The sequence below is a fragment of the Microtus pennsylvanicus genome, chromosome 1 (genome assembly GCF_037038515.1).
Source record: "Microtus pennsylvanicus isolate mMicPen1 chromosome 1, mMicPen1.hap1, whole genome shotgun sequence".
In the NCBI taxonomy this organism is placed as follows: Eukaryota; Metazoa; Chordata; class Mammalia; order Rodentia; family Cricetidae; genus Microtus; species Microtus pennsylvanicus.
This window is the reverse complement of record NC_134579.1, coordinates 172097024-172122188: the sequence shown is the minus strand read 5'-3', so window position 1 is coordinate 172122188 and position 25165 is coordinate 172097024. Positions and strand designations below refer to the sequence as shown.

The 25165-nt window shown below is 39.2% G+C and overlaps 1 protein-coding gene across 2 annotated transcripts in view; it reads left to right on the top strand.

Moving 5' to 3' along the window:
* Positions 1 to 25165, top strand: part of Hs3st5 (heparan sulfate-glucosamine 3-sulfotransferase 5) — a 265477-nt gene that overhangs the window by 803 nt on the left and 239509 nt on the right. The gene's annotated exons all lie outside the window — the stretch shown is intronic.

Sequence of the window (25165 nt, the reverse complement as noted above, 5' to 3'; positions counted from 1 at the left end):
CCTCCTGTCTGTCTTTCCAGAGACCTATATGCAGTGCTTTCCTAGAGTCAGAGGGAGAACTCGCTTTCACTGAAGATTGCTCATCTCAGCAGAGTTTGGGGGTTCGTGCTTGGCCACTTCTGGGCTGATTGCATACTGCCATTTGAAGTATCTTGTGGGATGTACTGAGGCACAAGGAAAAGGTAGACAGAGTAAGCATGAGTTGCCTTGGTGGAAGGTCTCTTTGGAGACCCCCCACCACTTCTAGCGTCATTTCCCATTCCCTCAAGCCTCACTCAGTACAGCCCTTCCCTTCCCTCTCACATCCAGCATCTCTCTCTCTCTCTCTCTCTCTCTCTCTCTCTCTCTCTCTCTCTCTCTCTCTCTCTCTCACACACACACACACACACACACACACACACACACGATGGGAGCAAAGAAGAGGGTGATCACTTATTATTACTAAGAAGTCCGCAGCCTCTGTGACCCACTGCAGAGCGGTCACCTGCCTCTGGGACTTAGAACACTACGCAGCTTAGAAGGAAACCCCACCTGCTGTGGATGACTTTACTCCAATTCCAGGACCACAGCAACCAAACCTCTAGCACTCCTCCAGAGTCATTTCATCTTGGTGGGCGCCTCTCTGTGCTTGCAGGCTTCCTTCCTTGAGTGCCATGTACCCAAGAAAGCTACTGCTGGGATACTTTTGGCCTCCTTTCTTCTCTCTCTTGCTCTTTCCTCTCTCCTGTCTCCGGCTCTCTGTCTGTCCCTCTCCGTCTCTCTGCGTGTACCTATTTGTCTCTCTGTTTGTCTCTGTTATTTGATGGAAAAGACTAGTCTCTTAAGGGGACCTTTAACGTTTTTAAAGTGCTTTATATCGTATCACTTTGTGGATACATTTCATTGCCCCGTGACTCTCTTCTGATCTATGTCAGCTGAATCTGATAAACAGTATGCAGGGTGTGGAGTGGGCACAATACGGGCGGACATTCTTGGGGTGGCACTGCCCCTTTCTCAACTGATTTGCTGTCACTCATATAAAGTGAGTGCCTCTAAAGGGTTTTGTGCAATGTTCTCTACATATTTCATAGCTTTGGACAGGTGTTTTCATGTTACAATTCAATTCCAACATATGGGTCTCCTTTTCAAAGAAACTGCTGAAGATGATCCGTGATTGCCAAGTTTAGATATCAAATATTACGCTTTAAAATCTTTTATTGCTATTAATTATAATATGTTTTAAAAGTTACCTTTGCCCTTCCTCTTCATGAGTGGTTTTTTTCCCCTCTTTATTCTTAAATTAGTTAAGTTCTTAGCAGGAGAAATAAAATCATCTTTCCTTTCCTTTTTTGTCACGCTTGTTTACAACCAATACTATTTAAAGTGACTGGGTCCGTTGAAACAGGCTTCTCAGGGAAAATAAAGATATTTGCCAGTGAATTGTGCTAAAATTCAATGAGACAAGAAACAATAATGGGGAGGAAACTATTGTTTACCTATAGCTGACTTGGCTGCAGTGTGTTAAATGTGGTAAGAATAATAGCTCTGGCCTCTCCTAAGTTACCCTAGGCTGCTTACACATGATCTTTCCTCAATTAATAAAATAGAAACAGGAATTATTGCTCATGGAAAATATTTTCCAATAGATATTGCTAAGCATCTAATGAGGGGAATTATGGGCAGAGTGTTCAGTGACTAGTCGCAGCAGGTACTGGGTCCTGGTTTCTACATGAAACCGGATCTCAGGCTTAATGTTGGAAGTGGCTCCCTCTGATATCTTTGGGAGGAGGCTTTCTCAGTGTTTGGAAGAGACGCTGCCTTCACTATTCTCACTATTTTGCAGACGTACACAGATGTTTTTGAATGAATAACTTTCCTCCTCGCTGAATTTGCACTCATTCAAGAAGTCTTTCTAGAGACATGAGCGCACACAATAAGCATGGCTGAGCTGGGGCGTTATTTCAAACAAGGAAGGATTATTGCTAGCAGTGGGGTGTTTGTTCTTACTCTGGGTGAGGGGAACTGCAGAGCAGTAGCTTTCTTAGGAAAACAGATTTGTCCCCAAAGTAGATAATCAGCCAAAAAAGAGCCCTTGACTCAAGAGTCACATGATACATTGAAGTATCTAACTTTGTTTTCTGCCTAAGTCTTGCCATTATTTTTAACCCACGTGTCATTTGGATGACTCAACTCCACAGAACTGACGCTGTCTCTAATCTTCTGATTGCCTATCAGAGTTCTTAGAGCAAGTCATGAATCTGCAGTGGCTCTCATTTCTAGTCCTGTCTTCCTGTGCACTTCTTTGGAGCAGTGCCAGACCTCCATACATCATTAGCATTCACTTATGAATAAATGCAAATCTTCCTGTTGCCTCAAAAAAGCAAACTTAAATTCATAGAACAGTGTTTTGCTTCCTCATTTCCTCATCCCTATGTTTTTCTAATCTCGGCAACAGTAACATCTCTTAATAATGCAATTATATGCAAATGAAGAAGTTAACAAAAATGATTGTTTAGGTTCTCTTTTAGAGGAAAAAATAAAACTTCTTATGGAAATTTTAGTTGGGGAGAATTTTCTTTGAATCTCCTGGAATATCTTGGCAGGCTGCCTTTTTTTTTTTTAAATGGCAGTGGCCTTTATTCGTGAACTAAACAACTCTTTCTAGTGAAATACACTATTTGTGGATAGAGTACTTGCTCAAAATGACTAGCATGTTTGGGAATATAATGTGAGCTACAATACACTAGAGTGTGTAATTGAAATTGTTTTTATGTTGTAAATGCAACATAAAACATTTCTCTGCACTATTTTATTTAATAGTTCAATATTGTAATTGAGTAGTTATTGTTTGGTAGTGGAACTGCATTTTAAGGAAAAGTGAGTGGTGTGAGGACAGACAAAATAAGAAAGAGAATTAATTGTTCAAATCACAGGGGTTTACCTTCATTCAAGCCCTGTCCCCTTTCTTATTTAGGGTGGCAAAATAGAGGAAAGTCAAAGACAGAATGACTTTCCATTATGGACTGGAATGATGCTATTCAGAATAGTAGGATACTTAGATTTTTTTCCTTCAACTTAATATGAATTCTTTAAAGCAAGCAAAGCTGTATTTTTTTTCCTTGAGTCCAATTATTTGTTGACAAATTTTTCTTTCTCTGTAATCCAAATTTGTTTCTGAGAACCATGATGTAATCCTTACTTCTCTATCTGAAGCACAATTAAAGCAAGATATTAATGACTACACGTTAAGTCACCAATCAAATGTACTTCAAAATAGCTAACTTATCAATTGTTAGAAAAATTATGTTTGGAAATCCTTCTAGCTTATACACAGATAAGGATACACCACCTTTCTAAATCTTATATGCAAGGCTCATTATCTGCCTTATTATTTATTAATCTTTTCTACAATGGACTATTTTCCATTATTTTGAAATTTTTCATGAAAGAAAGCTGTATCTGTATTTAGAAGTGTTTGAAAAGTTGTTTTTATCAAGTATTATATATAAATATATGCAAATAAGTATACATACACATGTGCGTGTGTATATAAAATGCATTGGTCTTTGTTTCTGTGTACAGCTCTATGTTACAATAACCTACTACAGGAAGATCATCCCTTTGTGGCATGGGATTTGTGATATGAGCCTCATTTTCAGAGTGATACTTACAAGTATCTCAAGTTTGGTATAAGAATTTTGGAGTGATAAACTTTTATGAACAATTTGATTAAGAAATACTTATAATGGCCAATAGTGTGTGGCTAGTTAGTACTTTTCAAAATTCTCGACTAAAAAAACAACTCATTGATTTCTGCAGCCTCTCTGTCATGTGCCATCTTGCATAGGGGAAATGCATATTGTTACTATGCCCATTTTAGAGATGAGGAAATTGAGGCTTTGTCTCCTTAAATGGCAGCCAAATCATTAAGGCTACCAATATGGTGAAGCTGACATTTAATTCGGGCAGCCTCCTATACTATTTAACTGCTTTTGAATAATTTTTTAAAGTTAATTAAAGCAACTATATGCTTGTTAGTTTTTGTTAACTTCACATGAACTAGAGTCACCTAAGAAGAAGAAAGCTAAGTTGAAGAATTGTTTCCATTTATTTGGTCTGTGTACATGTCTGTGGGTTATTGTCTTGAATAATGATGGTTATGGCAGGACCCAGTTCACAAGGGTGGTGCTAAGCCTGGTCGGGAGGTCCTAAGCAAGCCAGTGAGCAGATTTACTCCATGAAGGTTTTAACTTTGAGTAAATTCTTCAGAAACTCACTGGGAAAGGGGCTGTAATGGAACAGTGACATAGCCTGAATCTGAGCAGGGCTGGAGTGTGGTACTGCACCTTAATGTAGTTTTTAATGGACTCAATCATTTCCTAAGGTTCAGCTACTGTAAAATTAGGTAACTTTAAGAACTGATGCTACACTTAAGCAGATTTAATAGCATAGATGATCAGATACTGAATGTTTTATGCTTCCCATAATATCCTTGTAATGTGAACTTCTTGCACTAAGGTCAATGATATGTGTTACTATAGGGTTCGTGCCAAAGAAATCTGAGTTTTATAAAAGGTATGAGATGGAACTTCACCTTGTCAACATCATCTCTATACAGCCTGTTACTGTTTGCTACATGAACTGAAGCTGGATATTCCTCAAATTGCTTGTCCAAAGACGAAACAAAAATAAAGACCTTTCACACATTTTTATACTTACATTGGGTATTTTGTAATCATAATACCAGTCAATGTTTAAGAGACAATTTCTGTTTCATGTTGGTCTTAGTCATCATCTATGAATCATATCTGAAGCCATGTGGTATAATAATCTTTGTGAAATGGAGTGGTTGAACAAAATAAAGGGGTGGAAGGAGTGTTGAAAAATAAATTGATTCAACCACTTGCATTTGAATATAGGGAAGAGTGGCTACAATTATGCCTTTTATTTTAATAAGACATAAATGACAAGATTAACATTAAAGAGCAGGATCTCTAAAGTGCTAATGAGGAAGCACACCATCCTATCATAAATAGTAGTGATCACACTATTTGAGGATAGTTTGGGGAACTGTTTGCAAACCTATTAAAATGTCACTGTGATGCTTTCCAGCATAGCTAGCTCACTCAAGCCACTGAAGAAACTTACATTGGCATTTATCATTGTGTAATTACTTTATCAGGCAGGACTGAGTGAGCTGGTCTTATCTGTGACCCCTTGAAGCACACTGATTAGACTTTTTAATTCTTACTAATTTTAGATGTTATGTGGTAATAGAAATGCTATTTACAGTCTTTTTTATAATAATCTATACAAGATACCTAGGATTAGTGCATCAAATATGAGTCAGTGGTTGATTCTGCTGATAGCATCATGATCTTTAGCATCACTGTGACAGCGTTTAGGAGAGTTAAATGAAATAGCCATGTGCTACATGATGAATCATGGCTTCTAGTCTATAAAACACATATTCTGGGTATTCTCTTAGTGCTGAGGGAAGAACACAATGAAAGATGTTTCAAAACTTGATTTTTAAGAGGCCCATATCTATCATAGAATAGACTTGGAGTAGAACTCAATGACAGAGCATTTACCCAGCATGCTCAAGGCTTTAGGTTCTACCCTAAGAACCAGCAAAAATGGGGACAGGGATATTGAACTTGAGAGAAGGCTCAAAAGCTCATGGGACAGCTAATTCACATTCTTTGTTTGTTTTTCAAGACAGAGTTTCTCTGTGTAGCTTTGAAGCCTGTCCTGGAACTAGCTCTTTAGACCAGGCTGGTCTCGAACTGACAGAAATCTGCCTGCCTCTGTGTCCATTAGAGACATGCACACCACTGCCCGGCATTCACATTCTTTTTAAAGTCTGCCTATAGCTCTTTTGTTGTGTTTTGGTTTGTTTATTTCTGTGTGTCACTATGGAGGTCTAGTATCTCTGGCCTGTAACTCATTATGCAGACCCAGCTGGCCTCCAATGTCAAACCATCCCTCTGTATTTGCCTCCCAAGTGCTGTTCAGCCATGCACCAAAATGCCCAGCCTGAAGTCCTGCTGGGCCTGTTCTGACAGTACTTGTCTCTGACATAGGTACAGTGAAGGAGGGGAACAAGGTGTTATTAAAGTCACCAAAATATTTGTTACTCTCTTTATATTCAATAACAACTAAAAGTTATGGGAGACACAGATATTCTTCTGACTCTTTCAATTTACAGTGTATAGAGAGAATTCGTTGTATAAAAAGGAAAGGCTGTGTCTGGGTTGTTGTCATTATTCAGGTTACTTCTTTTAAAGGTTTAATTTAGTTCTTAGATTTCTCTTTTTGGGTAACAATTTAATACAGAAACTCCACCTACCATCCACATTTTAAGCTCACATAGCTTAGCTACTTATGCTTTTCTGTGTAATTTTTATTTAATGAAACAATAAATGATGCTACCTCACATTTAATCAACATTTCCAAAATCTACCCCACCCCTCTTTATTTCCCTGTGCCTTCTTTGCCACATCCCTTCACCTTAAAGAGTTTCATTTAGATGAAAGTTCATGCCTTGGTTTGTCATAGCTCACTCTTCTCGCATGTGTATATAATAGTTACTTAAGCTGCCATTGGCCATGCTGGAAGAGCAGCGATAAGCAGTTGAAGTTCCCTGTGTCAGCCCAGCAGAAGGGATCCTCTGATGGGACAATCTCATTTAGGCAGGGTCATGGGACTGCAGATGCTGCAGTGCCTTTTGCTTCTGCTGGGCCTTTGCATGTTTGCTGCAGTTCTTTTTCTCTGGTATCTAGCGTGGTGCGCATGGACATGTGGGGAGCTTGACTGCCTGTAATATAGTGTGTTTGTCTCTTGGAAACATCCTATTATACTGGGCATTTTTACCTATGGATTGTCAAGATGACTCCTCCCTAAGCTATACTGTCTAATTTGATAATGATAATGATAGACTATACAGAGTTTTGATGAATAAAAAAAAACACAAGGATATGTTTCACACCCATGGTCTGTAGGTCTCTCCTAAGGAGCTGCATGGCTTGTAGTTAAGTTAATGACTAACAGTTGAGTCCCAATAGCAGCTAGGTAAAATTCTTTTAACCTTAATGTTGGGAGATGTGTTCTGTGAGTGACATGTCTCTAAGTGGGCAGGTGCTGTAAATGACAAGCATTTCTGTGAGTGACAAGGCTCTGTGAGTGACCAGGCTCTGGGAATGACATGTTTGTGAGTGGCAAGTTTCTGCAATTGACAAGTCTGTGTCTGGAGTCCTTCTCTCAGGAGAATGCCCAGCAAGCCTCTAGGGATCTTTTCTGATCTGGATTGTGCTTCTTTAGGGCAGGGCTTTGCTGGATTGTGACCTTCATTCATATGCCCATGCCATATAGCATGTCATATAAAGAGATAGGGCTTCTTTATGCAGGTGTCTCAGAATGCATGAGGCAGAGAACTGAGACACTTGGTGATGGGGGGAGCAGATGGAGCAGATAGAGGCAGCAAGCAGGAGATTCAGGGCCTGAGAGACTCATGGGCCATCGACATGGAGATGGATAGTTAAAAGACTTGTATTCATTTTGTTCTTGGTAAACAGTGGGTTCTATCCCACTGTTTCTGAATCTATACAAGATGTATGGTGTCCACATAACATCTATAGCTAACTTTTTAAAGAGAAATGATGTGTCTCCTGTTGTCTTGATAGCTTTGCCAGGAGGACCAAAAATCTTAGTATTAGCTGTATTGTTATTTCCTGATTTTAGTTGGATAGAATTTTAAATCAGATGTTTATCTTAGTGTCTTACCCTATCCACTTTGAAATGGATTAGTAGAGACACTTGGGTTACTATGGCAGTGTCTAGTTTCAGAACTTTGAAATTCTTCAAAATAATGGACTCCCCATTCTGTACACCAACAAAGGGCTTGAGAAACTTTATGACGTATTACTTTCTTAATGTTATGTGTTCTTAAGTACTCCATTATTTTGATCTTGTCTGGTTGACAAAGTCATCTACCTAGACAACCAAGGGCAGGGAGAAACAGAATAGGGACAAGGATTATATGAGGAAACAGACACATACCTGTGTTCCTCCTCCTGCTGACCACACTGGTATGTCCCAGAGACACAAGCACCCTGCCTCCTGAGCTCACATTATCTTCCTAGCACTAGTTACCACTTTAATTCAAGCCATTGAGTGCTCTCCAATGAATCTTGACAACTGCTCCATCAGTCTTGAGTCTCCCTCCTCTTCAGGGCTTCTTAAATGCTTCTAAAGATAAACCTGGCCTCTGAATCTCTCTATTCATCCTTACAGCATCAAATTCAAACTTATTCCATATCCTTATTATCTCATCCTTACTTTTTCAATGACACAGTCTGGGATTCATCTGTCACACTTCCAGTGAATGTCACAACAATGGTGAGTTTGTTTCCAAGAAGCAATGGGTCATGTCCCTTCAACATCCATTCTTTTTGCACACACAAGTGTCAATATTCGTTGCTCTTCTAACATTTTACCTTCCTCACTATCTCTCTTCATTTTATTACCTGTGTCTTTCTTGATGCTCATTCTGGCACAATAATTTATTAGATTTCTGATCATCTGCTATAGTATTGATCACACTCTGTGGAGTTGGGGTTGTTTCAGATTTCTCTACCACATGCTCATATACAAAAACTTTCCCCTCAAATGTATCCAATGTATCCATAGTATCTGGAATAAATAAAGCACTAGTCCTATTTTTTATTAAAAATAACCATAATATTCCTTCATCTGCCTAATTTTGATATTCCTTTTTCTTACTTGGTAAATTCTTTGATCCATTCTAGAGTTCATTTGTTGGATGACTGCTCTATGCTATGGAGTGTGCTTGATGCTGGAGACACGGAGACTCAATTCTTCTCTTGGGAAACCTATAGGCTCGATGGTAAAATCAATCGGCAAAGAAACAAGTACCTGTTTATGTACTAAATAATGAGAAGAAACGCAGAAGAGAGTGTGGGAAGATTGGGAGAAAAGTCTTCTCTCTGACCTCTCTGGTCAGCCCTCTCTCTGGCCTCTCTCAATAATCCTTTTCTCTGGTAAGTTCAAGTGTGTACAATGAGCATCCATCAATCAAGATGATTTAGTCATTTTTAAGTGTAAATTTGGAACTTTTTTCTCTAAAAATGATCTATAAATGATTTTGTATTTTTATTTCATACCTTCAAGATTAAGAAAGTTTCGGATGGTCCCATGAATTCAATTTTGTGATTTTTCTTTTAAATGCCTTTTAACTATATATTATAACCACATTGCATATTTAAGTTCTTTTTTTCTTATAGAGCAGGAGACATATTTAATAAAGTACTAATTACTTAATAATTCTGAAAAACCTATGAATATTTGAGGTAAATCTGAAAATAAATTATTTTACTGTGAACAAAATAGAAAACTTAATAAGACCAAAACATAGGCCAATGGCGTACTATAATCCCAATACAGATGCTTATCTACTACACAAGAAATGGCAGCCTGTTGGTAAACATACTTCATAGTAACCACGCAGAAACAAGGCTTTTAGATCTGTGTGGCCATTCCCTAGGAAGTAGCCACAGACATAATAAGCAAACAAACAAATTAAATAAAGCAATTAAAATTAAAATACTGTTAGATTCTCACAATAAGAATTCCAAAGTCAAATTTCAAGTGAAAGCAGTAAGGATTAATTTAGTTCTTTCACACTCATTTACTCTCGGTCTTAAAATATAAAATGAGGTTCTCATACCTGAATAAGTAATCATATTTGTTAATGATTTTAATTGATTTACAAGGGAAATAAGGACATATTTAGCACTGTATTTAACTCTGTGTTCTTGCTTCTGATTTCAGAAAGGAAATATCAAATAAGTCAATATCTATTCAGGTGGTGGATAACCTCTCTGCAATCTTTAAATTTCAGATATTTTCCAATTTTGGATTATTATTTGTTTGTATTCATTGGGAATGGGAGCAAGACTAAGCAGAAAATTCACTAATGTTTCACGTGCACTCTATTTCTCCTTTCAGTTTTATATACTACTTTAGCACACTTGTATTTTGACTGATGTGTAAGATAAGACCAGATGGGGAAATTTTCATTTGCAGCATCATGTCGTCTCTGAAGAGCTTGTACATTTTGAAGCACTACAGATTCAGAGCTGAAATTTCTCAGGTTTTAGTTTACATATTTTTAAATATGTTAGTATATTTAGAGTATAGTATACTTGAGATATTTTTGAATGTAAAATTATGTTTTATATGTCTTTGAAGGGACTTTTGTTTTATTTATATTTGTGGCTACTTCCTAGGGAATGGCCACACACATCTAAAAGCCTCGATTCTGCGTGTTTACTATGAAGTATGTTTACCAACAGGCTGCCATTTTCTTGTGTAGTAGATAAGCATTTGTAAGGGGATTATTGTACATCATTGGCCTATCTTTTGGTCTTTTGAGTTTTCTATTTTGTTCACAGTAAAATAATTTATTTTCAGATTTACCTCAAATATTCATAGATTTTTCAGAATTATTAAATACTTAGTGCTTTGTTAAATATGTCTCCTGCTCTATAAGAAAAAAGAACTTAAATATGAGATATGGTTATAATATACAGTTAAAAGACTTTAAAAGAAAAATCTTAAAAAATAAGTTTATGGAACCTTCTTAAATGTTATTAATCTTGAAGGTATAAAATAAAAATAAAAATACACAATCCTTTGAAGGTCATTTCTAGAGAAACAAAGTTCCAAATTTATACTTAAAAATGAATAAGTCATCTTGATAGCTCACCATACACACTTGAACTTACCAGAGAAGAGGATTATTGGGAGAGGCCGAAGAGAGGGCTGACCAGAGATCAAAGAGAAGACTGCTCTCTCAGTCCTCTCATACCCAACTCTTCATTTCTTCTTCTCATCATTTAGTATATAAACAGGTACCTGTTTCACCCTGTGCCAGAATGAGCAGAGTGCATGCATGTGGAGGTCAGAGGACAATCTGTAAGACATTAGGTCTCTCCTTTCAGCTTGTGCATCCTGAAGACTGGATGCAGCTTATCGTCTTTAGCAGTGCCTTTACCTGCTGAGCCATCCTGTTGGACAAACAACCATATTCTATTTTAAAAAGTTGCTTAACCAGGAGTTGTATATACTTGAGTGTGGTGGCGGGGAGCAAAGTAGTAGTAGTTATATACAATATGTACCTATGATAATTTGATGGTAAAACCTATTGCATATGATTGATGTAAGCTAATTAAAATGCATTAAAGTATTGAAATCTTGGAAAGTTTTCAGGCCTTTTGTATGTTTTAAGGAGATGACCATGTATGTATGTTTTTATGAAGATGCTTGAAACTGGAAATATGCTGAGAAGAAAAAATGCAATAAAGTAACTAAAGTGACTAAGATCATCATCCTGACATCTAACAGTGTTGTGTACAGTGATACCAGTTCTGGAATCCTGGCTAGGGTGGTCTTGGGCAGATATCCTGAGAATGCCCCTGATAACAGTCTCAATGCCAGGTCTCATGAGATCCTAAAGCAAGAGATTTAGATTAAGAGAAACTGGAAAGGGATTTCATGGCTCCCCACACTGGACAAGGGATCCAGTGTAGGAAAATGCAGAAAAGGTACATGATGGTCTCTGTGATTGTGGGACCTGGGGGACCTGTTGACACTCATGTGTGTAAAACAAAATCTATGTTCATCAATGCAAAGGTTCTGAATCGTGTCTTTGGCTCAACTACCTAAAATCTTGCTAAAGTGCTTACCACACATATTAACCAATGTTATGATAACAACTCAAAACTCACCAGCTGACTGATCACCTACAATATGCCAGAATCACTATCAACTGATTTAAAAGATGGACTTCAGTAGACATCAGCCTCTCTGGGGACTCAGTGGGCTAGGATAGAGAATCCATTAAAATAAAAGTTAAAATAAAAAACCTATTAAAGGCCCCACCTACTATCTACCTTTATCTTTTGGAATTTTCTCTTTGAAAAAAACCATTTCTGAAGGCCCTCAGTGACTCTTCATTTTCTTCTCTTACTATTATTATTACTATTTTCAGAAATGAGAATATTAAGGAAAAACTCAAGTTTTCTCAGTGGACAAAATAGAACATGATCCATTTATGCCATTCTCATTGGATTATGGATACTATATAAGTTAGTGACTTCTATCTATATAACTTTACATGCACTTGCATAGCTTTATTTTACATTTCATTGTTCCTCTGGAAAGATTTTCTTTCCCTGATATGAATACATATTTATAAAAATTTATTATATATCCCAGCGGGGCCTCCAAAAAAACAAAAAAAATATATATTATATATATGTAACATGGCATATTCAGAAGAGTAGCTGCCAAACTTGAGGGCAACTCTACAAGATAATTAATAACTAGTGTCATGGGATGCTATTGGAGTGTTGTGTAGACAACAGATGGTAGGATGCTCTGAGGGTTTCAGAAGTCTTTTATCCCCGGCGGAGTGAAGCTATTATACGGCAAGCTTCCCTCATACTATACTTCTTGCTGAGCTTATTTTTCTTCTTGATACTTCTACCAGTCCATCAAACAACCCCTTTGGACTCCCACTTCCACTCTCCATTCCCACCACATTCATTAACCATGTCAGGGATGTGCATCCCTTTGACCCTGGACAGGATGCCAGCATCTGTGGCTGCCACAGTACCTAGCTCATGCAGTAAGTCAGGCTCCATTTACTTTGTCCTGACCTTGTTTCAGTATCACAGTTGCAGATCTCTTGGAATCACATACAAAGATCATGAAAGTATTTTTTTCTTTCAAATTCAGAAGCTTAAACTGATTACTCCCAAAGAACCTGACTGAGGATAAGAGGAAATATATATAGAGAAAAGTTACTACTCTTCCTTCCAAAAAGGATTTCCTCTGCTTCTAACCAAGTTTTCCAGGAACTAGAATGTGTATGTACATTGGTGGATATTCCAGTGACTTCATTTGCTGCCTTTCTTACAGATTTGTTCCCTGCTGTCTCTTCAGGATGTGCAATGAGAATGCCATGGTAGTGTTAAGAAACTGTTAAGACCTTGGGTATTAAACAGAAGGGTAAGAGTATAGAGTTGAAATTTTAAAGCAAAGACAGTTTTAACCAACCACTCCCCATGCTAAGAACAAGCGGAGCAGTCCAGTAAACACATCATCAGAATAAAAAAAATGCTCATCGGTCGTTTCTTAAAAAGTGAGTTGATAATCTGAGGAAGTAAGTAGTCACCTTGCCTATCCCACCCTCTCAATATCAGGCCCTTTTTTATCATTTAAAGTAGAGCAACCGAAAATAGATTATACTGACAAGGAATAATTACTGACAGCTGCATTTAATTAGCAAAGCAGATTCCTGCTCATGACAATAAAGTATTATTACATGTTTAGCTCTAGCAGTGAGAGGTGACTTTGCTAACAGAAATGGAAGACCTGCTTTTCCTATTTAAAATCGCGCACGCACACAGTTTGGCTGGGATTGAGCCTGTGCTGCGTGGGAGTGTCTATGGCTTTACAAAGAGAGAGAAAAACAGTAGCTGAGAAGTGTTGTTCCTTTCCTTTTCCTTTCTTTAGGGAAACAGATTGTACGAGAATAAAAAGTAGTTCAAAGCCAGCTATTGGCTCTCACTCTGGAGTTGTATGCCACTGTTTTTATGTTTATGTGTGTGGGAGTGGAAGCATGAAGGTATTTGGATATCAGAGATAGAAACAACACTTGGCCATTTGTAAGCTTTTAATTCTATGTCTCCCCTGCCCTGTGCCTTCTTGCCTCTCTTCTACTCTCCTTCTCCTTAGTCTCGTTCTCCTTTTCTTTTAATCTTACAGGCATTCTTGCTTACAGAGTATTTTGAAGCACATATGGTCGAATTTAGAATTTGTATACACTCTAAAACCTTAAAATTGAATGCAGTATCTATTTATTTGACTTGCTGTCTCCTTCTCTTGTAAGTCCATTAGTTAGTACTACCTTTGTTACTAAGGGTGAACCTACATCACTGGGATCTGAAACATTTCACTTTGTACTTGATATTTGGCAGTAGTGCTTCTTACAGTATGGCATTATTAGCTCTCAGTGAATGAATGGGTGTGGCTCCTTTAAAAATGGTTATCAAGATAACAGAAAGAATCCTACCATTCATCTATAAGATTTTCATTATATTTACCATTTAAAAATGTTCCTCACAGATGTCTGGAGTGGCTTTTGTGACGCTGATGTAGTATGTTTTCATGGTACTGTCAAGTTATATGGATAGTATTTGTTTGTCAAATTGTAAAAATAGCCTGAGTCTAAAATACTTCCATCTTGTAATTTGCCATTATAAATGCTATAGTCATGAAGTCAACTCTTGTATTTATGGCAAAAACAGGCAAGATGAATGTGACCAACTAAGCAGGACTCATAAGGACTAGATCATCCTAGAAGAGACTAGAGTGGCAATCATAGAGGCTGTATGGGTCTGTGCAAGTCCTTTGCATACATGCTGTGATTGTTTAGCTTGGAAATTTTGTGGGACTCCTAACAGTGGGAGTGAGGGTTATCTGACTCTTTCCCCTGCTCTTAGGACTCTTTTCCTCCTCCTGGGTTGTCTTGTCCAGCCTTGATCAGAGGGTCTGTGCCTAGTCTTATTGCATCTTGCTATGCCATATTTGGTTAATATTCCAGAGAGGCCTGTTTTTTTTTCCCTGATGGGAAATGGGGAAGGAGTAGATATGGGGAAGAGGGGACGTTTGGGACGGGACTAGGAGAAGAGCAGGAGGTAAGGCTGTGGTTGGAATGTATTGTATGAGAGAATAAATAAATAAATAAAATTCTAAAATGGTCCTCAAAAGAACTGAACATCAAACTCTTCAGCCTTCTGCCTTTCTTCTTTGTTTTCACTCCCCACTCACCCTCTATTTTACATAAGCTACAGGGCAAGGAAGATGCTAGCAAGGGCTGTGGGGAGAAAAGAAATATCATCCCCTGGAGGCTGTGTCCAGGGTGATACCCACTCATTAGTACACTGTGACCTCTCTCCTTACAACTGCAGTCTGAGACAAAATGAATGTCTGCAAGTGAAAGAATGTGCTACATCTGTTGTAAAGCATAAACCCTTCCCTTGAAGGGTTTTGTGAGCCTTCCTGTAAATTATAAGATCTTACTAAAAGTTACTTCTATGACATGGCAGTTGTGTGGATATTAAGTAGTACCACCTTAATATGTATTTAGTCAGGGCAGTTTGAGCCCTTTGAATATTAATTCATGAAGCTTCACTAATGCTCTAAATGAGAGAGGCCCTTCATAGTATTCTGATATTTATATTTTAAAGCAAAGTTTTGTTCCAATTTTGTGATTTAGGAACCAAGTGAGAATGGCAGTTCTTCACTATAGATTTTTTTTCTTTTTTTATTGATTTTTATTGAGCTCTACATTTTTCTCTGCTCCCCTCCCTGCCTCTCCCCTCTCCTTAAACTCTTTCTCAAGGTCCCCATGATCCCAATTTACTCAGGAGATCTTGTCTTTTTCTACTTCCCATGTAGATTAGATCCATGTATGTCTCTCTTAGGGTCCTCATTGTTGTCTAGGTTCTCTGGGATTGTGATTTGTGGGCTGGTTTTCTTTGCTTTATGGTTAAAACCACTTATGAGTGAGTACATATGATAACTGTCTTTCTAGGTCTGGGTTACCTCACTCAAAATTTAATTTCATTTTATATTCCATCCAAAGTTCACCTCTCCAAACTTCTCCTCCCACACCCACCCCAACATCCCCCAAGCCTAAACACCATCCACTCCTCCCAAAGGGTAAGGGTTCCCATAGGAAGTCAACAAAGTCTGGCACATTAAGTTGGGGCAGGGCCAAGCTCCTCCTCCCCTGCATTAAGACTGAGAATGGCATCCCACCATAGGGAATGGGCTCCAACAAGCTAGCTCACGCACCGGGGATGGATCCTGGTCCTACTATCAGGTGTTTCACAGATAGTCTAAGCTTCCCCACTGTCTCCCACATATGGAGGGCCTAGTTTGGTCTCATGGAGGAACCACAGTTGTTTTTATAGGTTTCATGAATTTCCATAAGCTTGGTTCAACTGTCTGTAGATTTCTCCATCATGATCTTGACCTCTCTTCCTCATATATTCCTTCCTCCTGCTTTTTGATTGGATTCCCAGAGCTTGGCCTGGTGCTTGTTTGTGGATCTCTGCAACTGGTTCCGTGAGCTGCTGAATGAAGGCTCTATGATTATAGTTGGGGCAATCACCATTCTGATTACAGAGGAAGGCTAGTTTGAGCTCCCTCTCCACTATTGCTAGGAATCTTAGCTGGGGTCATCCTTGTGAATTCCTAGGAATTCTCAAAAAATTGGAATCAATCATCCTTAAGACACAGTGATACCATGCCTGGTCATATATCCAAAGAATAATCAATCATACCACAATGGCACTTGTTTAGCAATGTTTTTAGCAACATTATTCATAATAGCCAGAACCTGGAAACAACCTAGATGTCCTCAACTAAAGGATGGATAAAGAAGATGCGGTACATTTACACAATGAAGTATTACTTGGCTGTGAAAAACAATGACATCATGAATTTTCAGGCAAACAGATGTGAACTGATTGAGGCAACTCAGACCTAGAAAGACAAACATGGCATGTACTCACTCATAAATAGATACTAGATGGAAAGCAAAGCATAACCAGACCACAATCCACAGCTCCAGAGAAGCTAGGTAACAAGGAAGACCCTAAGAGGGACACATGTATCACCCTGCGAAGGGGAATTAGATGAGATCTCCTAGGACAAGGGGGGCAGTAAAGGAGGAGATGAGATGAGAACTTGAGGTAAAAGGATGGTTGAGGGGGAAGAGGGAAGAAATGGGAGAGCAATGAAAGAGACATCTTGATAGAGGCAATCACTATGCTATTAGGGAAAAACCTGGTGCTAGAGAAACTTCCCAAAATCCACTATAGGTTTTTAAGAGCCAAAGGCTTTTACTAAAATGTTTTTTTTAAGTATTTTGATCCCTGAAATTGGGTATGTTAGACAACTCAGTGTTTCAACTACAAAACTTTCCAAAATTAGAGCTAAAATTGGAGACGACTCCTCAACTGCTCTAATTACTGTGCTTTTCTGTGCTTGTTCATAAATTAGTACCGAGGGAAGAAGGCTCAGATGTTCATTTCTAGGAATGCCTTTGACTTTCATGCTGTTGTCATTTAGAGTGCTAGATTCGGGCATCAAGCAAATAATGACTGAGGGCCTACTGTGTGTAGTAGAGATGAGCAAAGCAGTCTTGTGTTTTCAGTGAGTCGAGTAAAATAGATAAATAAATCCTTACCTAAATTAAATAAGGATTAATTTGGTACGTCTTTTAGTTTCATCATTTAAAGTGGAATTTGACTAAGGACAGGAAATGTTGTTCACCAATGTCTCCTTAGCATGTTAAACTATTTCTTGGCATATAGCAGGTCTTCAATAAGTACTTGTTGAATGAAGTCATTGTGAGTTTCTATGGGAAAAGATCAAAGGAACAGAAAGAAGGTAGGAGAGTAAAGTAATGAAAAGGACTCTTGATGAGGGAAATTGACACAGTCAACATCAAATAGGATTAATTAGTTTAATTAAATACAGAGCACAATCACACCTTCATGAGAGTACAGATGCTGGGTAGGACTGTCTGTTTTCCCTTTTCCTGTTCTTTCTTTTTTTTATATATGGTTGGCTTTATAATTCGACTCTGAAGTTTCCCCCACACCCATGGTTTAAATGCTATCCCTCCGTGTGGGTCAATGTCATGGCAAGTTGTGGATGTTTTGAGAGGTGTAGCCTGTCTAGTAAGAGAAGTCCAAGGGAAGAGGCTTTGGAGGTCTTAGACCTGCTCTGAGCTTCCTGGTCCCTGTGGTTTTAGGAATCTCCAACACACACGTCTGATGCAGTGAACTCTGCCCTGCCTTTTCAGTAATGATGGACCGAACCACAGCTGTTTCTTACATGTTTCTCTCAGGTACCTTAGTCACAGGACAAGGAAAATGTAATTAAGGTTTTTTTGTTTTTTTTTTTAATTTTTTTTATAGATAAAAGGAGAATAAAGAAAAGAAAAAAAAAACAAATTTCCACCTCCTCCCACCAGCCTCCCATTTCCCTCCCCCTCTTCCCACTCTTCTCCCCCTCCTCCCACTCTTCTTCCCCTCCTCCCACTCTTCTCTCCCTCCTCCCACTCTTCTCCCCCTCCTCCCACCCCTCTCCCCCTCCTCCCACCCCTCTCCCCTTCCCCCCACTCCTCTCCCCCTCCCTTTCCAGTCCAAAGAGCTGTCAGGGTTCCCTGCCCTGTGGTAAGTCCTAGGTCCTCCCCCCTCAATCCATATCTAGGAAGGTGAGCATCCAGACTGGCTAGGCTCCCACCAAGCCAGAACATTGCGTAGGATCAAAACCGTGTGCCATTGTCCTTGGCGTCTCATCAGCCCTCATTGTTCGCCATGTTCCGAGAGTCCAGTTTTATCCCATGCTTTTTTTGGTAACAGTCCAGCTGGCCTTGGTGAGCTCCCAGTAGATCATCTCCACTGTCTCAGTGGGTGGGTGCACTCCTCGTGGTCCCGACATCTTTGCTCATGTTCTCACTAAACATATAGTTATCCTCTTGGATAAGGGAAGTAGACAAAATTGCCGGGGAGAAAAGTGGGATCTTGGGGGTGGGGTGGGATGGGGGTAAGGGGAGATGGGGAGAGAAAAGGTAGAAGGGAAGGAGGGGGGACTTGGGGAAACAGGAGGATCGGGATAAAGGAAGGTTGGATAGGGGAGCACGGAACCACAATTCTTAGTTAAGGGACCCACTTTAGGGTGGGCAGGAGACTTGACCCTAGAGGGGCTCCCAGGTGCCTAAGCTGAGGTCCCCAGTTAGTTCCCTGGGCAGCTGAGGATAGGGAACCTGAAATGACCCTACCCTAGAGCAATACTGACGAATATATTGCATATCATCCTAGAACTTGCATCTGGCGATGGATGGAGATAGAGACAGAGACCCACACTGGAGCACTGGACTGAGCTCCCAAGGTCCCAATGAGTAATTAAGGTTTTGATGGCTGGGTTGTTTGTCTTGAAATCCATTTTATTGGTGATATGAAGAAACAGCATCTTGACAGGGAAATAGAATCAATAAGCAATTTGAACATTCCCATGCAGCAAGTCTTTGGGACATTCTTCTACCTCTAGTGACATTTCACATGAGCAGTTTCTATATTCAGGTCTATATTTTCTTTTGCTTCTTAATGGAACTATCTCCCCAGACCAACATGCCTTTGAAAGAAATTCTACATTGATCACGCTTATATCCTAACCTTTTTGGACCAATGACCCAATTTGAATCAACATTAGGCTAAACTATCTTTATTCTGTATTTAGAACTCCATCAGACTTTGACGTGAATCTAGGCTTCTTTTGTGGTCTAAATAGGTTCTTTTTCTAACCATTTGCAAATTAAGCCTGAGTATTTGCATCATCAGCATGAGATCACTGTGCCTGTATCACCCTTTAGAGTCTCAGCCTTAAGATAGATATGATACTGGGAAGGATGTGGCTATGCTCTGCAGATGGCAGTGTAGCAGTTCATTCACTGAGTCTGGAAGATTAAACAGACATGTTTGGTTTTTAATTCCTACCCTGAGCCAGGCCTACAGGTTTCTTAAGATTCTTAAGTTCTCCTTTCTCATGGCTATTGCCCTGGAACCAACCAAAGACATCATCTGATATTAGTTCTTGATTGACCAGTTCTACAGCCTTAAAAGTTGTTCCATGGTTTATTGTCCCTAAAGTTTCTGAGACCACATAAGCACCTAGAGTCACTAGATAGCCTGGGTTTTAGTCTTGCTGACTAATGTATGTGAGGAAAGGTAGCTGTGGAGACTATTCATAGCTCATCCCTTTTCCACACCATTGTCTTTGGCTACACCTGTTGAGGGTTTGTCAGAAAATCATTACATGGAGAGAGTATTCATAGGTTTTGTACTTTTTGACCAGTTGTTTCAAAAATCCAAGTAGACATTGACTAGAAAAGGCAAGAACATTATGACAAGTCAGTATCTGGTAAGTTGTACCAGAAGTGCACAAAGGAATTTACTTTAATGGAAGGTTATCTGCAAGTATTTTCAGTACTATGAACATTAGCCCATAGATAATGAAATAATTATGGGATCAAGGGCATTTATATTTTTAAAACAGAATCAAAACTATCAAGTTAACATTGCATTAAAACATTTTGAGGTCCAAGAATTTTGCTGCATTATACTATGATTGAATCTCAAAGGCCATGTGTAAATGAAGAATAAAAGTGATGAGCTGAATACAGACGCTTGCCCAAATCGGAAACTCCTCACCCCTCCAGGGCCAGCTTAGAGATGAGAGTTTTTAGAAAAGATATTAAAGGAAACACAGGTATAACTTTCTTACAGGGTACAGCTTAGCAGTTTCCTGGTTTTCTCATCCAGGCATTAAACTGGATGCCAATGAGACTTGACAGCCTGTTATCTAAAGAGCAACCAGAGTGGATAAGCATTTCTATGCAGTAAAATTTCATATGCGATGATGACCATAGTAGTACATAGCAACACTGTTTTTGGATTCTTATTTGTTACATATTAACTCCTTCGCTCTTTTTCTCTTTGAGTCTCACACTCTTGGGTACTAAGAAAGAACAGGAAGAAGTCAATTCCCTGTCCTATGCTAAGAAGTCTTTGTTGACAGATTGAAACAGAACAGTTGTTGACCCTGGCTCAGCGTCCTTCCAGAATCACCCTCCCAATCTCTTCAGCTCTCAAGTTGAATTGCTTGTTTGTTGAAATGAACATGCAACCAGGTTTACATAGGAAGACCCTGCCCAAAGAAAAACAGAAACCAACCCGGAACCTTTTGATAACTTTACATTTTTTAATTTTCTGTTTATTGAGAGAGGAAGTAAGGTGCGCTGAGCAACCACTGTAATGATATATCACATAGCCCTCTCTAGAAACCTGTGGGATGAGTTCTATACCCTACTTTTACACATGAAGAAATGACAGATTCATGAAATGGCTCAAAATTGAACAGTGGAGATTTGAACTCCCATCTGTTTTATTCCATAAATTCACAGATCCTGCCACCAATTCCCTGCTTTCCTATTGCCCACAATTAGGAATGCTATGAATTCCAGTGACAATAAGTATTCCTGCACATGGTCCTCACAAGCAGGTAAAAACCTTACCTACATTGCTCCAACCTACATTCTTGCTGATTACCCATAAAAGAATCCTTAATCCCTTAATTTGTCATTAAGCATGTTTCAGGCAGATTTATTCAATGCTCCTTTCCCATTCCCCCAAACAATTATGTTTTGCAATTTCCCCTTGTCACTTCTAGATAAAAAGCCTTCCTTCATTGTTGTTCATGGTTCTTTATCTTGGTTGTTAGAAGGGAATGGGCTATATTACATAGTGACAAATGACCAGTCTCAATGCTCTCACCTCTCAAAAACATGATTCCCCCTCTCAGTCTATGATCATTACAACCAGAAGGCTCTGCCCCACTTGTCTACATTCTGAGGCCAATGGTTGGTGCAACATTTAGCAGAAACACTGCCCATCCAGAGGCACAAAGAATAAAGATGCCTGTCCCTAACAGATGCCCCTTAGAAGTAGCACAAGTCACATTTTAGGAACAACTTCATTTGAAGGTCCAACTCTGACACTGATGGTCAAGTAATTAAATGAACTAGAATATTCAGGGGGGTTCACCCTGTCTATACCACTATATACGAGTTCTTGCTACATTGCAGGAGCGTACAAAGTCATTTTATTAGGCAAGCCAAGAAAGCCTTATGAGGAGGCAAGGAATGATAGATGACAAGAGAGAAAATGTGCTGCAGAGATTTCTTTCCAATGTCACTTTCATGACCTCCCCAGTAATGGCCTGCAGGGTTCCTGTCCTGTCACAGAATGTTTCTTCACAGTTACTGCTTTGGATGAAAAAAGATATTGCTCTTTATCAACAGGGATTTCTTAGGCTGTTGACAGAGGTTTCCATCCCACCAGGTCCTGCAGTCATTCAGTCCCAAAGAAACACATAAAGGTCTACATTAATCATAAACTGATTGGCCTAATAGCTCGGGCTTCCTATTAACTCTTTCTTACATCTTATATTAGCCCAATATTCTTCTCTGTGTTAGCTGTGTGGCTTGATACCTTTCATCAGTGAGGCATTCTCATCTGGCTTCCTCTCTGTCTGGGTGACAACTACAGACTGAGCTTTCCTCTTCGCCTGCTGGGCGGTGGTGGCGCACGCCTTTAATCCCAGCACTCGGGAGGCAGAGGCAGGCGGATCTCTGTGAGTTCGAGACCAGCCTGGTCTACAAGAGCTAGTTCCAGGACAGGCTCCAAAACCACAGAGAAACCCTGTCTCGAAAAACCAAAAAACAAAACAAAAAACAGAATTGTCCTGTTCTCGTCACCCCATGTCTACCTCCTACCTGGCTACTAGCCAACCAGCATTTTATTAAAAATAATGCAAGTGACAGGATAAAAGACCATTGTCCCATGGCAATAGGTTACCCTCCTGCCTTTCTGAATTCATAACTTATACTTAGAAATGGGATTGCTTTCTCAGACGCCAGTTCTGCAGCTGATTTTTTAAGGGTTTTGTGTGAGCAAATGTAGATTGTAACTATAAACACAGTGCAAGGAAAAGGCAGGCCCAGCTGTCTCCTCCAAACTCGATTAGGGAAGGATATGCAGACAAAATTTTTAGTATGGCCTTTAAAATTAAGGAAGGTTAAATTGCTTCGAAGCACTCAGCTCAGCTATGGCAGGTTTATTTATTTTGAGGGTTGGACTGAACCAAATTGGAAATATATCTATTTCCCCAAACCATGATAGGTAGCTACTTTTAAAACACATGTATTTTTCAGTCATCCAGGCAACACATTGCAGCAGAGAGAGATTTACTTGTCTGGTATTGGTGATGGAAATTCCAAAAGTGCGAACAGTTCCATTGCTTGTATTAATGCTACTAGAGCAAGTGAGCATTCTGCCTGCGAAGTCCTTTATGTTGTCTGGGCTTACGTACTGTGTGGTGCATTAATGTAACCCTCACAAAAGAGGCATGACGGGCAGTGATCATATTAAAAAGGGACTTTTCCCTAAGTGTAATTTTAATAATTAATATGAGAGGACTGCTTGATCACATCACTGAGCTATTAAGTCACCAGAATATAGCAGACTGCCTGAGTTTCCTTTGCCTCCCATTAGCATGATACAAGCAGAAGCCATAGTCAGAAAAATAGCCAGATGCCAAAAAAGGTGTACATCTATGTCTGCTGTGTAATTTCTTGAGAACACTTTACACTGTTCCAAACCAAAGATTGTGCAGTACAGTTCATATAATATTATGCCAATACCTTATTGGTACCTTGTCACATATATCTGTAAAGATCTTGACAGCCAGTGGACTTGCACTATCAGTAACACATTGCAACTGCTGAGTGCAATGGCACCAATGACTGGAAAGCAATCTCCAGGACCATCAGCTTGCAGTCTACCAAGATACATGAAACTAAGAGCGGCGGCTCAAACTGGAATGTGTTGAGCCCAAATACAAAGACAGACAGCAGTTGAGAGGAGGAGCTGATATCTCTAGGAAGGTTACATGTGGGGGGCTGTGAAATAAATCCATAATGTCATCAACAAGGGAAAACCTAACAAAGAAAGAAAACAATTTCTAGTCGTGTAGACTTAAGAAATAGCAAACAGCTTCAGATGTTGAAAAGACACTGACTCCAAGGTCAGGAATGTTTCAAACACTCTACTTGGTACTTGCACCTTATTTGTATACCGCTAATGGGTACAGATATGGATGGGAGAGGGGCTCACAGCAGTTCAGTCAGTTGCCCAGTGTTTCAGTCAGCAAATGGATGCATCCAAAATTAGTTTAATCTATTAATTTCTTCAAAACAGTATTTATTTTTCCCTTTGTAGGCACTGTTCTATGTACTGAGAGCACTTCAGTGTACAAAAGGAAAATTAAGTACTTTCCATACAGTCAAATACAATTAAAACATACTAAAATGATACATCTTTGAGAGATAAAATGACTTGTAATATACAAAATCAAGATGTACATGCTTGAAGAAGGGCACTAAAAAGAAATCCTACACTAGCTCAGATTTGAGTATAATAAAGGGTTATTTATTTAGGGGCAAACTCACACATCATAATCCTCTGCACGAATGGGAAACAGAAACCGAATCACGCCACTGGAAGTGAGGCCGGACCCATGCCTTACATTGGCATACGTAGTATAAGAAGCCATGCCAAAGTGGGCGGGTAACTTAAAGGCTACTGGCTGTACGAATTCCTACAGCACCACTCCTTTTGTTTAAATAAGAGAGTTTTAAGCCTATTACAAAATATATACAATAAGAACAAATATCAGATATAAAAATAAGAATTACAACCAGCATAAACAATATCAAGCAAGAAACAGGTGACAAATGTATCAATAATTATCCTATTCTAAGGAGTTTAAGTCTTGTATTATAAATAAGTTGACCAAGTCTCATGAGAGGATGTTGCAAGAGTGGGCCCATTTGTTCTTCCCAGCTGCCAGGCTAGCTTAGCCCCGAAATAACCACACAGAAATTGTATTAAATAAATTGCTGCTTGGCCCATTAGCACTAGTTTCTGATTGGTTAATTCTTACATCTTAATTTAACCCATTTTTCTATTAACCTGTGCATCACCGTGTAGAAGTGGCTTACCAGGTAAAATTCTAACCAGCGTCTGTCTCAGGTGGAGGATCCATGGCTTCTCTCTGACTCTGCTTTCTGCCTCCCAGAATTCAGTTCTGTCTTCTCCATCTACCTAAGTTCTGCCCTATCAGGCCAAAACAGTTTTCTTTATTCATTAACCAATACAGGCAACACACAGAGGGGACTCCCACATCAAGAGGAAAGTAACTACAACTATCTAGTCTTCAACCCCATCAAAGACCCAAGAAGGGAAATAATATTACTTGAGTAAGCACGAAGTACAACCAAACAAAATTTCAAATGTGCAACAAATGACAGAGACAACTGGCTACCAGGGCAATCATCAAAAGTTTCATTTGCAATGTTAGAGGAACCAGCTTTGGCAAGGCCTAGAGTAACTGACAGACC